A 12,129-nucleotide genomic window follows, 5' to 3' on the forward strand; every position below is an offset into this window, starting at 1 on the left:
GACTGATGCCCCGACGGAAAGCGCCAAGGCATTCCGCGGGACACTCCTTCCTCTGCGTTGACGAATCCCCCAGAAAAGTTTCGCGAACCTCCTACATTGTCCCCCTCCGCTTTTGTGGGGGTTTTGGGTTTTCTTTCTTTTTTTCCTTTTTTTTTCCTTTTTTTTTTTTTTTTTTTTTTGGAATGCAGAGAGTCTGAGCGTTTTCGCCCGGGCAGAGGTTGCCTGTATTCAAGGTATATGAGGAATCATTGCAAACAATGGTTCTTCAGAAACTTTAGAACTTACCCAGGGCGAAGGGACTGGAGAGGGAAGCACAAGCGCCGGCGGAGCTGCGTGGCAAGAACGGCTGCGCCCGGGGGGGAGGGAGCGGCGGGGAACCCGGGAGATGGTCGAATCCCTCTCCCCAAAGCTGGAGGCGAGGGACTGCCTCGAGGGCCCCCGTCACTCCTCGGGATCAGGGCTGCGGAAGGGGCCGCCGAGGCCCGGGCGCCCGCGTCTGCGCGCTGGCAGCTGGCGACCGCGTTCCAAGCGCTGGCGCCGGCGCTCGGGCTCGGGCTCGGGTACCCGGGGGCGCTCAGCTGCGCCCCTGCTCCTGCCGCCGCCGCCGCCGCCCCTGCTGCGGCTTCGAGCCGGGGGCCGCGCGCCCGCAGCATCCAGGGCTCCTCAGCATCTCCCCCCTTCTTTCCTTTTCTCTTGTCTTCTCTTTTCTTTCTTTTCTTTTCTTTTCTCTCTCTTTTTCACCTCTGCCGACTCATTATTTGTACATCCAAGCGGAGTGCAGGTCCGTCCCCCTTTCTCCTCGGCCTGGCGGGGGTCGGGCAGGAGCAGCGCGCGGTCCCCGAGCGCCCCCCCGTCACCATGCCCGGGGGGTGGCGGCGCGGCGGCCGCGGTCGGCAGCGCCCTCCCGTGCGCCTCGCCCCTGCCCCCGTTATCCCGGCTCTTATTGTCCCGTGTCAGTTTCACTTTGTAATCCACAAGGCTCTCTGCTCGGGGCGGGGAGCGGGGAGCGGGGTGCGGGGGGCGCGCGGCCGGTCCCTCCGTGTCCTTCACCCGCGGCGGCGGCGGCGGCTGCGGCGGGGAGGTCGGCGCTGGGTCGCGGCGGCGCCCGCGGCAGCTCGGGGCGGGCGCCCGGGCCGGGATGGAGCAGCCGGAGCTCGGCGCGCAGCTCTGCGCCTCCCGGGCTGGTCCCCGGCGCTCCCCGCCTCTTCCCCGCTGCGCGCACGCACACGCGCACGCACACACACACTCACACACACACGCGCGCACACGCAGCGACCGTCGCTGCAACACCCCCGGGGGCGGGGGGTGGCGAGCTGGAGCAGGGCTCCGAAACTTTGCCCGCCGCGCGGCGATCCCGCGCCCGACTCGGCGCGCACGCCCCGGGGCTCCGGGGCTGTCACCTCCCGCCCCTCCCTCGCCCCCGCCCCCGCCCCCTTGGGCCGCCGCCCGGGGCCGCCCCGCCCGGCGCTCCCACCGCGAGCGCTCCCCGGCGTGGGGGGGCCCCGCCCGGCTTCCCCGGGTGCGAGCCTCTCCCGCCTCTGCGAGGACCCCGGGCGGTCGGGGGTGGGAGCCCCGCGAGTCGGGGCGCTGGGAAGGGGGATGCTTTTTTTTTTTTTTTTTCCTTTTTGTTTTGTTTTTCCTTCTCCCCCCCCCCCCCCGCACCCACCCCCTTTCTTTTTGGTCAAATCTTGGCCGGCGTCAGAGAAATAACAGCAAAAAAGCTGCCGCAGGATAGATGGGGGTGGGGTCGGGCTTGCAGATAAATAACTTGAGTGGCGGGGTCTCAGGCAGGCCCGTTAGGTTGTCCTGCTCGTAATAACTCCGGGGGAAGGGGGTCGAGAGAAATAAAAGAGAGGCGGGGGGCGAGGGTCTGCCGGAGCGCGGAGGAAGGATTAAGCAAAGCCTGTCTGGGAATGCGCGGCGCACAGTTGCTTTAACCATTTCCTGCCTCCTCTCCTGCGAGGCGAGGGGAGGGAGCTGCTGCACGAGGAGGCCACCCCACAGACCCCAAGCCCAGTCGTCCCGGTTCCTCTGTCTGCAGAACCGGTTCCCCGAAGCCCGGGGCGAGCCGGCCTCTCAAGCTGCACCCGCTCCCCCCCCCCCTACTTTCCAGGTGACCAGGGGACACTGAGGCCTCCATACCAATGGCCCTCTGGACTTCCTATAGGAAAAGCCAGGGGAACTCAGTGTTTGTTTTGTTTCCCTTCCCAAATGGATCCCAGGTGCCAGTAGCTAAGCCTTACAGTCTCAACAATCACAGGGATGGCCCTTTGGAAACACGGAGATCTTTTTCCTGTTGCAGAGTTTGGAATTTTGATCCCTGTTGGAGTATTTCCCCCTTGACATTTTGTAGCCAAAGGAATCCTGATGAAGTTCTGTTTCCTTTTGTTGTGATTGTTATTATTATTATTATTATTATTATTATTATTAATTATTATTATTTTGCTCTGGGGAAAGGATAGATATGAGAAAAATAGAAATAAATAAAATGAAACTAGATTTTTTTTAAAAATGCCCACGTGCCACGTTACTGAACCCAGGTTAATTCCTCTGCTATTGACCGTTGCTAAGTTTTGTGGTTGGCATGCGTTGGTTCACTAAAGAAAAAAAAAAAAGTGACGGGAATCAGGTGGGTATTCTTTCCCCTTTAAGGGAAATCATTTAGAAAATACGAATTTAAGCCAAGGAATGCAAATTTAGGGCATATGTCATACATTTCTGCCACGGTGACCCCACCAAATTTAAAACTTTTTCTGAGCCTTGGTATGATCCAGCCATGAGTAAATACTGCCCTCTGCCGCTCTCTGTCAGCCGTGCATCTTTAGTCTCCTGCTTTCTTGTTTAAAATTAAATGCAGAAACTAGAAAGATCTGGTTACAAGGCTAATTCCTCCTTCTTGCCTAGGGACAGTGGCAAAGAAAAAAAAAAGATCTTTAGGAATCTCCTAGTGCCTTTCCTTATTCGAGCTAAAAAAAAAAAAAGGCTAAGAGCGATAGAGCAGATTCAAGAGCAAATTCAAGTTCTCTGATGTAGACAGCCTGTAACCCAAGACTGATATATGGAAATCTGAACACTATAAATGCTTTCACCAGTTCCTTTGTTTAGGTTAGAACACTCACTTTTGCATATTCCACTACTGTATATAATGACATATATGGCATATATAATGAGTGAATTGGAAACAGACAAGAAAGTTAAATTCCAATGTTTCTGACAAGAAACTTAAATTTCAACGTTTCTGTATTTTTAGGACTTGAAAACCCTTTAAAACATTGGAAGCTTTTCTTTTAAAAGAGAGGCATTTTTAAGCCTTTTCTCAAACCCGTATCTCTGCCAACAAGTTACAATCTTAATACCATTATTCTGGTGCAATTTAGCCAACAAAGAATTGTGGATCAACTGAAGCGGAACTAAAAGGTTTTTTCTTTATTCCTTCTTTAAAATTTAAATATAATTAACATACAGTGTTATATTCTTTTCAGATATACAATATAATGGCCCAACAAATCTGTACATTACCCTGTGCTCATCGTGGTATAAGTGTACTCTTCATCCTCTTCACCTTTTTCACTCCTCCACCCAGCATTCATCTGGTGACCCATCAGTTTGTTCTCCACATTTAAGAGTCTATTTTATTGTTTGTCTCTCTTTTTTTTTTCATTTGTGGGACCAGAAGTTTTTACAAACTATGGCTATGATGCATGGTCTTTAAAAAATATTAGGGTTTTTGTTTGTTTGTTGTTGTTGCTAATGCACCATAACTCAATCACTCAGGTAGGAAAGAATAGAGAAAACATTTAGATACTTGTAAGAGGCCAGGTGCTTATGTACCTTCACAGGTACCTGTGGAGCAATCTTCATACTTATTCTCCATAGTATTAAACTTAGGTCCTATGTAAGTGGGTTCAATTGGGGAGAACAGGTGAAATCATTCATTTTGTGGAATGAGAGGGGGTGTTCATTTTGTGTAATATAATGTATTTAATTTTAAGAAATCAGATATAGCAAAATGAAGTAATGCTTCTGTAAACTGTGTATCTATTCAGTACATAAAATAACTTGTGAACAATTCTGAATCAAAAATGATTTAGGGGATGCTTGAGTGGCTCAGTTGGTTAAGTGTCCAACTCTAGATCTCAGCTCAGATGTTGATCTCAGGGTTGTGAGTTCAAGCCCCATGTTGGATTTCATGCTGGGTGTGGAGCCTACTTAAAAAAAAAATAAAAAGAATTTCTGGGCAGCCCATGTGGCATAGGGGTTTAGTGCCACCTGCAGCCTGGGGTATGATCCTGGAGACCTGGGATTGAGTCCCACATCAGGCTCCCTGCGTGGAGCATGCTTCTCCCTCTGCCTGTGTCTCTGCCTCTGTCTCTCTCTCTCTCTCTCTCTGAATAAATAAATAAATAAATAAATAAATAAATAAATAAATAAATCTTAAAAAAAAAAGATTTAGACTATGGTATGGTTATTTCAATGGGTGGAAGCTTTCCATGATAATTACTTTAAAGTAACACATTCATTTATAGATAATGCTTATGCATGAAATTGCAATCTATCTATACATAGGTACATAATTTAAGATATGATATAGAAAAAGGTTTTATTCTTTCACCCCAAAAGACAAAGGATGAAGCCTTGATTATATTTTATTTTTTCCTCTTGGGTTTCAAAACTGTGATAATACAGTGCATGTTGAAAAGTAAGGATGTCGCCAAAAAAGCTAAATAAAATAAAGATGTATAGAGGTTGTATGCATGAAAAAACAAATTTTAGCTTACCTTTGCTTTTCCACCAAATATTTAATTATTTTAAGAAAAGGATTGCTGGGCAGTCTCAGTGTCTCAGCAGTTTAGCCCTGCCTTCAGCCCAGGGTGTGATCCTGGAGGCCAGGGATCCAGTCCCACGTTGGGGCTCCTGCTTCTCTCTCTGCCTGTGTCTCTGCCTCTCTCTCTCTCTCTCTCTCTCTCTCTCTGTCTGTCTCTCATGAATAAATAAATAAATAAATAATATTTTTTAAAAAAGAAAAAGAGTGCCTAGTGAAAGCGTTCAAGAGGAGCACCTGGGTGGCTCAGGTGTTGCTCTTATGCCTTCAGCTCAGGTCCTGATCCCAGAGTCCTGGGATGGAGTCTCTCACTGGGTTTCCCACAGGGAGTCTGCTTCTCTCTCTGCCTATGTCTCTGCCTCTCTCTCTCTCTCTCTCTCTCTCTGTGTGTCTCTGTGAATAAATAATAAAATCTTTAAAAAAAAGCCTTCAAGAAACATGAAAATAAATGCTTCTAGGAGAGAAGATATTCATCAATTTTAATAGATTGTATGGGAAATTATATCTTTATGTCCAGGCATGGAAAAAACTAGAAATATGGCTCATTTGAGCTTTAGAACATATATTAAAACAAATAGTTTTGTAGTAATTTGTTACTCTGATCTGTACACATTTGTCATCATTACTTCATTAATTGAATTTTTGTTTCCCAGGTTAAAAAAAAAAAAAAGGCTTAATTTATAACACATTAACAACACTGGAGCAGGAGTCTCCTTTCTACTTCCTCCTCTTCTTCCCTCTTCTTCCCTTCTCATACATTCTCTTTCCTTGCTCTTCTCTCCTTGTTTTCCTTTTCCCCCTTTCCCCTCTCTTGCTTCTGCTCCTGTTCTGTCCTCTCTTTTCTCTTTCCCTCTGATTCTCTCCCCACCTCCCCCTACCTTTCTCTCTTCTAGGTTTTCTATCCTCCTCTCCCCTCCCTTCCTCTCCATTTCGCTTCCCTCCCTTTACTCTTCGCTATACTTGGCTTATTTTATTTTATTTTATTTTATTATTTTATTTTATTTTATTTTACCTTACTCTCCCCTCCTTCTTGTTCTTCACCCCCATTCCAGGACTCCCAGAGGCAGACATTCTAAAGAGGGGAATGTGCATCTTTTTGTTTCCATATTTTTGCAAAATAGGTAGTATATAGTTGTCCTCCACTTTTGACTGAGATAGATGATTTGGATTAAACTGTGTATGTGTCTCATCCTGTTTTTTATCTTTTTTTTTTTTTAACCAAGCACTGTGTTTTAAAGATGTATATGTGTTGCCATTGTATGTGTACATCTAAACTATTGTTTCTGACTTTTGCCTTTTACTATTAGGAATGTATCCCTTTCTTAACATGTATCTACTTCCATAGTTGTAGACATCTAGTTTGCTTCCAACTCCCTGACATCCCAAATTAGTCTGCAATGAATACCCTTGTAATTGTCCGCATATGGAAATTAGTATCTTTGGGATACATAACATCAAAGGAAGAAGCCTCTACTTCATATCCGAAATAAATAGCTGATTGCTTGCTAAACAAGACAGAGCTGTGTTTGTAGGACACGACATTTCTGAGCAAAGAAGAGAACCGATCTGAGGTTTGGAGAAGCATGACCATCAGAGATGGCAAACTTTGAGAAATGGGAAGAGTTAGAGATTGGTTAACTTTTAGCTGTGGAATTAAACTTACTATAGTTTTCACAGATAGGCTGAATTTCAGATGTATGATTACTGTTGTGAATTTAACACTGGTTTAGGAGGGGTTATTTATTTATTTATTTTTATTTTTTTGGGGGGGAGGATGGGTTTAACAGTGGTTATATACCAGTTCTTAATAACATTGATACGGGTGGACAGGATTTTTGTCCTTACCTATGTTAGTTCTCATTCTTATTTCTTTGGTTCTGTTGCTTTTCGACTTTTTGTCCTAAATGTTTAATTCAGTATTATGGATTTTTAAATTCCTGATAAATATATTTAAAGCTATAAAGTTCCCTCAAAGTACTAGATTAGCCCTATTACACCAAAAAGTTTAATTATAAAATATTATGTGTAGTGATTTCATTATCATTCACCTTTAAATATTTAGTAATTTATGTTATGGTTTCCTCTGTAGCACAAGATTATTTGTTAGTGTATAATTACATTTTGAAATATGTGAAAACTAATGAAGAGCCCTCTCTTTCAGCAAACATCTGTTGCTTTTAGCATACATCTCCTGGTACATAGAATCTATATCCCTTTGTTACTATTTATTCAATTTGCTATATTCAAAATCGATGCTCTGTGATAGAAAGAAATCTTTAAATTCTCTCCTGTCATCTTTTCTTAACCTACTCCAAAGCAATTTACCAAATTTTTTCTTATCAGGGTGGCAGTTGATGGGCACTTCTTTCTCCTTGATTAACTGTACTCATTTGCCTTCCAAGATACCTACCTGACTCACGGACCACTGATTCTCTGTCTCAGAGATTTTGCTATTTAGCACCCCAGAATTAAACGGACAGATTGTTCCCTTCTCTTTTCTAAGATCTCAGTGCCTTGGTGATCTCATCCTGTCTCAAGATTTAAATAAGCTGATAACACTCCAAAAAGAATGTGAAGTCTCTAGTTCTTAGGTGCAGGGTTCTATCCACAACCATTAAGTTGTTTATTAATTATGCTATTCAAATCTTATATATCTTTACTGATTTTCTGCTGAAAGAGGCATGTTAAATCTGCATTTTTAATTGAAAATTTAAATCTCGTTATGGCTAGGTACCTATTCTTGTTCTGTATTTTAAGATATTATATATATTATTATTATATATGTATGAATATTTTACTGTTCTATAAAATATATTTTAATCTATATATAAAATAATTTTATATAATGATACATATAAATATATATTATATATTTATTATATATGATATTTTCATATATTTTTCATGAGTTAAATATTTTCTAATTAAGATGTGACTCTTTAGTCCAAATAACATGTCTTTCTCTTTCTTTTTTCTTTTTTTCTTCTTTCTTTCTTTCTTTCTTTCTTCCTTGCTTCCTTCCTTCCTTCCTTCCTTCCTTCCTTCTTTCTTCTTTCTGATTTTATTTATTCATGAGAGACACAGAGAGGCAGAGACATAGGCAGAGGAAGAAGCAGGGTCCCCGTGGGGATCCCAATATGGGACTTGGTCCCAGGACCCCGAGATCATGACCTGAGCCAAAGGCAGATGCTCAAAAGAAACAAAAATTTAAATTTAAAAAAAAGGCAGATGCTCAGCCACTGAGCCCCTGTACTTTCCTTTAAAGTCTACTTTTGTCTAATACGTGTACAGGTAAACAGTTTTATTTAGTATTATCAAGGCACATTTTTTCCTATCCTTTCACCAACTATTCTCTGTACCTAATGTTTTAAATGTGTCTTTTGATGCAGCATTATTTTTGAAAATATATTCTTTTTAAAAATCAACTTTCTAATTATCATTGTCTCTTAACTGGAGCTTTTTATCCATTTACATTTAATACAATTGCTGTTGTGTTTCTATCTCCTATGTAACTTTGTGTTTTGCTATTTTTTCTCTAGTTTTATATTTTTGCTTACTACTGTGTTTCTTACCTGCTTGAATTAATTAGATATTTCTTTCACTTTCTTCCACTGCATCAGATGATATATGCTATGTTTTGACCATTTTAGCTTTACCTTTGGAAATAACAAAATATATTTTTCTCAAAGTTTATAACAATTCAATACCTTAAGAAAAAAAAAAGAGTCTTCTTGAATAATGCATTTGTGTATATCCATTTACTTTCCAACTTACACCTTAATTTAGTGCTAACTTTTAATTCTTCATTTTATTTTAACCTTGCACAGCATTTTTGATTTTTAAAAGGCAATAATGTATTTTTCCCACTTCTTTTTTTTCTTTTCAATCTGTCTTCTAACACAAGCATTCTATCCTGGACCATTTGCATTCTGCTTGAACTATGTTTTTGAATTTCCTTTAAAATAGCAGCTGCTAGTAGAAATACTTTATAGTGCCCTGTTCCTAAGAGATTTTTTTCTTTAAAAATAAAATTCAAACTTCAAAATTATTTTGAAGTCATTTGGACATAGTTTTTTTGTCATATGCCATTCTAGTGAAAATATCAAAAAGAAAGTTTTTCTAATACTATACAATCATAGTTCAATTCATATGACTCTTTCTCAAAGTCGCCATTATTCTTATTTATCAGCACAGTTCAATTATAAAATTTTTGACTTTGATCTGCTGTCAATCTTGTTCTAATTTCTTTTTTTCCTCTTGCTCAAGAGATGCTTTTCACTAACTATTTTTAAATGCCTCTTTATTTTTGGTATTTTGAAGTTTTATTTTGGTATGTGTGTAGATATAAAGTGATTTTGTAATTCTGCTTGGAAATTAAAGTCTTCATGATACAAACCATTCTTTCATTTTTTTCTGGAAAATGCTCAGCCATCATATTTGCAGATATCATCTGGGTTTCCTTCCTCTTGTTTTTCCTTCTATAATTCTACTTAGACATATATTAGTACTTCTCGTGATATCTTTTTGTCTTATAGTATTTTAATATTTTTCTCTTTCTCTATGCTTAATTCTGAATAATTTTCTGACTTGTATTCCAATCACTAATTCTCTTTTTAATTGTGTCTAACCTACTTCTAAACTCATCCATTCATTTTTTTTTTCAGTTTAATTACTGAATTCTTATACCTTAATATCCTGTGGTGTTTTGTGGTTAACTTACCTCATAGATATTTTCAAGCTTGTTTTCTATTTCTTTGAATATGTTAAACATAATTTTGATATTGATTTAAATATCTCTGATAATTCTAATATCAGAAATATGTAATCATCTGTTTCTGCTTTCCATTGCTATTGCTAGTTTTTGCTCATGGTAAATTGTTTCTTTGTTTAACTAGTTAAGGTCAAATCTTAACTGTTCATTTTAGTTGGCAAATTATTTGTGTTGTTCCTTGAAGCTTAGGATAGGTGTACATCTGTAAAGAAGATCCAGTTATGCTTCTGTTAGGTACATGTGGGTTGCTATTAGTCTGCAACCACGACTCTTTTCATTGAAGCTAAAGTAAAAAGAAGAAAACAATAAAAGCAATAAAAAGCAATAGTAATTTGGGATCCCTGGGTGGCGCAGCGGTTTGGCGCCTGCCTTTGGCCCAGGGCGCGATCCCGGAGACCCGGGATCGAATCCCACGTCAGGCTCCCGGTGCATGGAGCCTGCTTCTCCCTCTGCCTGTGTCTCTGCCTCTCTCTCTGTCTCTGTGTGTGACTATCATAAATAAATAAAAATTTAAAAAAAAAAAAGCAATAGTAATTTAAAAATCACTAGTAATGCTGCCAACTAAACCACAAAAAAATGCTTTCACATAACTGGATTTTTATTTTAAGACTTCTTTTAAACTAATTTAGATTATTGTTATGTGTCATTCTTTTACATGTATACAAAGGAAGCTATAAGCAAGATAAATTGAACAAAGTACTATTAGATCTTTTTCACATTGAAAATCAGCTCTAAGTGGTATAGTATTTATTGAAAAGTGTTCCATTATTTTGTCTTTGTTTTTTTTTCCCCAACATACTGACACTGCATATTTGATGTTAATGTACAGTTAATGATAATTAAGTCACAATTGCTTCTGGGTGGGACTTTAACAAATATAATATACATCCTGACTGCTAAATGTTAAAATGGGACACCTCGCCCCCACCCCTCAAAAATGAATCTTGGAACAGGACATACAGTTAATTCACAACTTGAGTTTTATTGGGATTTGTGTGTGTGTGTGTTTGCTTGGTTGTTTTTTTCCCCCCTATACTATCATGTGGTTTTGAGAGCTGCCTTGTGGCTTCAACTCTTAGGGATGTTTCTTTCTCCATTACCTGCTTGAATCAGTTCCAAGGCAACTTTATTTTCAGATTTTTGGAGAAGGCAGGGTGATTACATATACATATCTAGTCATCTCAACTGAGGACCTGTGATTTGGGGCCTTCAGCTTTAATAGGAGGTTATCTATTAGACTCCACACTCTCAGGAAGTCTGGGCTTTTTCTTGGTTTTAATATCCCACCACATCTTAAAAGTCAAGGCTTTATTTATAAATTTTGGCAAGTGTACTCAGGCAAGAGCTACTTTAAGGTTGAAGATAGCTCTGTAGGTTCTCATTCTTCCCTAAACTTTATATGGTAATTCCTAACTATCATATAATGTCAGCTTTTGATCTTTTAAGAAGATATTTTAAAATTTGTCAATTTTTAAATAATTTTTTAGTGGTAAATAATAGCTAAAATATTACCAGAATAAAAACAAAACAAAGCAAAACAAAACTCCTTTTTTTTTTTTTTTTTTAGTAGGCACCATACCCAACATGAGCCCACTCTGGGGTTAAGGTCACAGCCCTGAGATAAGACCTGAACTGAGATCAAGAGTGAGATGCTTAGCTGACTGAGCCTCCCAGGTTCACAAAACTCCTTTATATCTTGGAATATTTTTCTCTTTCCATTTTTTCCACCTTTGGAAAATCTTATTTCTTGGTGCATATTCATAGCCAGTACTTGGCTTTTCTTGCTGCCTCCTGGGAAAATTCTTCAATCTGATGTTCCAACTCACTCTTTCACTGTTTAAATATAGCCAACTAATCTACCACTGATTAACCTTTTGTTCTCTTTATATCAACTCATTTTTTCATACCTAATACTGCCTACTTCATTTTATTTATTTATTTATTTTTAGTTTTTTAATTTTTTTTTTAATAAGTAGGCTCCACGACCAGTGTGGAGACCAATGCAGTGAGGCTTGAACTCACAACCCTGAGATCAAGACTTGAGCTGAGATCAAGAATTGGTCGCTCGACCAACTGAGACACCCAAGCACCCCTGTCTATTTCATCTTAAATGAATTTTTATTCTTGTTTTGTATTGACAATATCCATCAATTATCTTTCTATCTTTAACATACTAATTTTAGATTTCTGTTCCATCTATCAAAATTCTCTCCTTATTATGGCCTGTGTTGTCCAGTTTGACTTTCTCTGAGGTTCTGCTTTTCTTATGTGTTTAGTTATTTTGGTTTGTGAGTTCTTGTTCTGATAGGTGTTGGCTGTGCTGGTAATGTGTAATGTGTGCTGGAAAGGAATCAAAAGCTAGGCCTCAGTCTGTGGACTTAGAGCAGGAATTAACTAAAGTTTTCTATAAAAGGCAAGACAATAAGTATTTTAGGTTTTGAGGGCCAGTTTATGTCACACTGCTTATTAACATTGCCCTTGAAATGGGACAGCAACTACAGATAATATAGAAATTATTGGTTGTGGCTATCTTTCA

This window comes from Canis lupus, chromosome 20 (genome assembly GCF_048164855.1).
Source record: "Canis lupus baileyi chromosome 20, mCanLup2.hap1, whole genome shotgun sequence".
Taxonomy (NCBI): domain Eukaryota; kingdom Metazoa; phylum Chordata; class Mammalia; order Carnivora; family Canidae; genus Canis; species Canis lupus.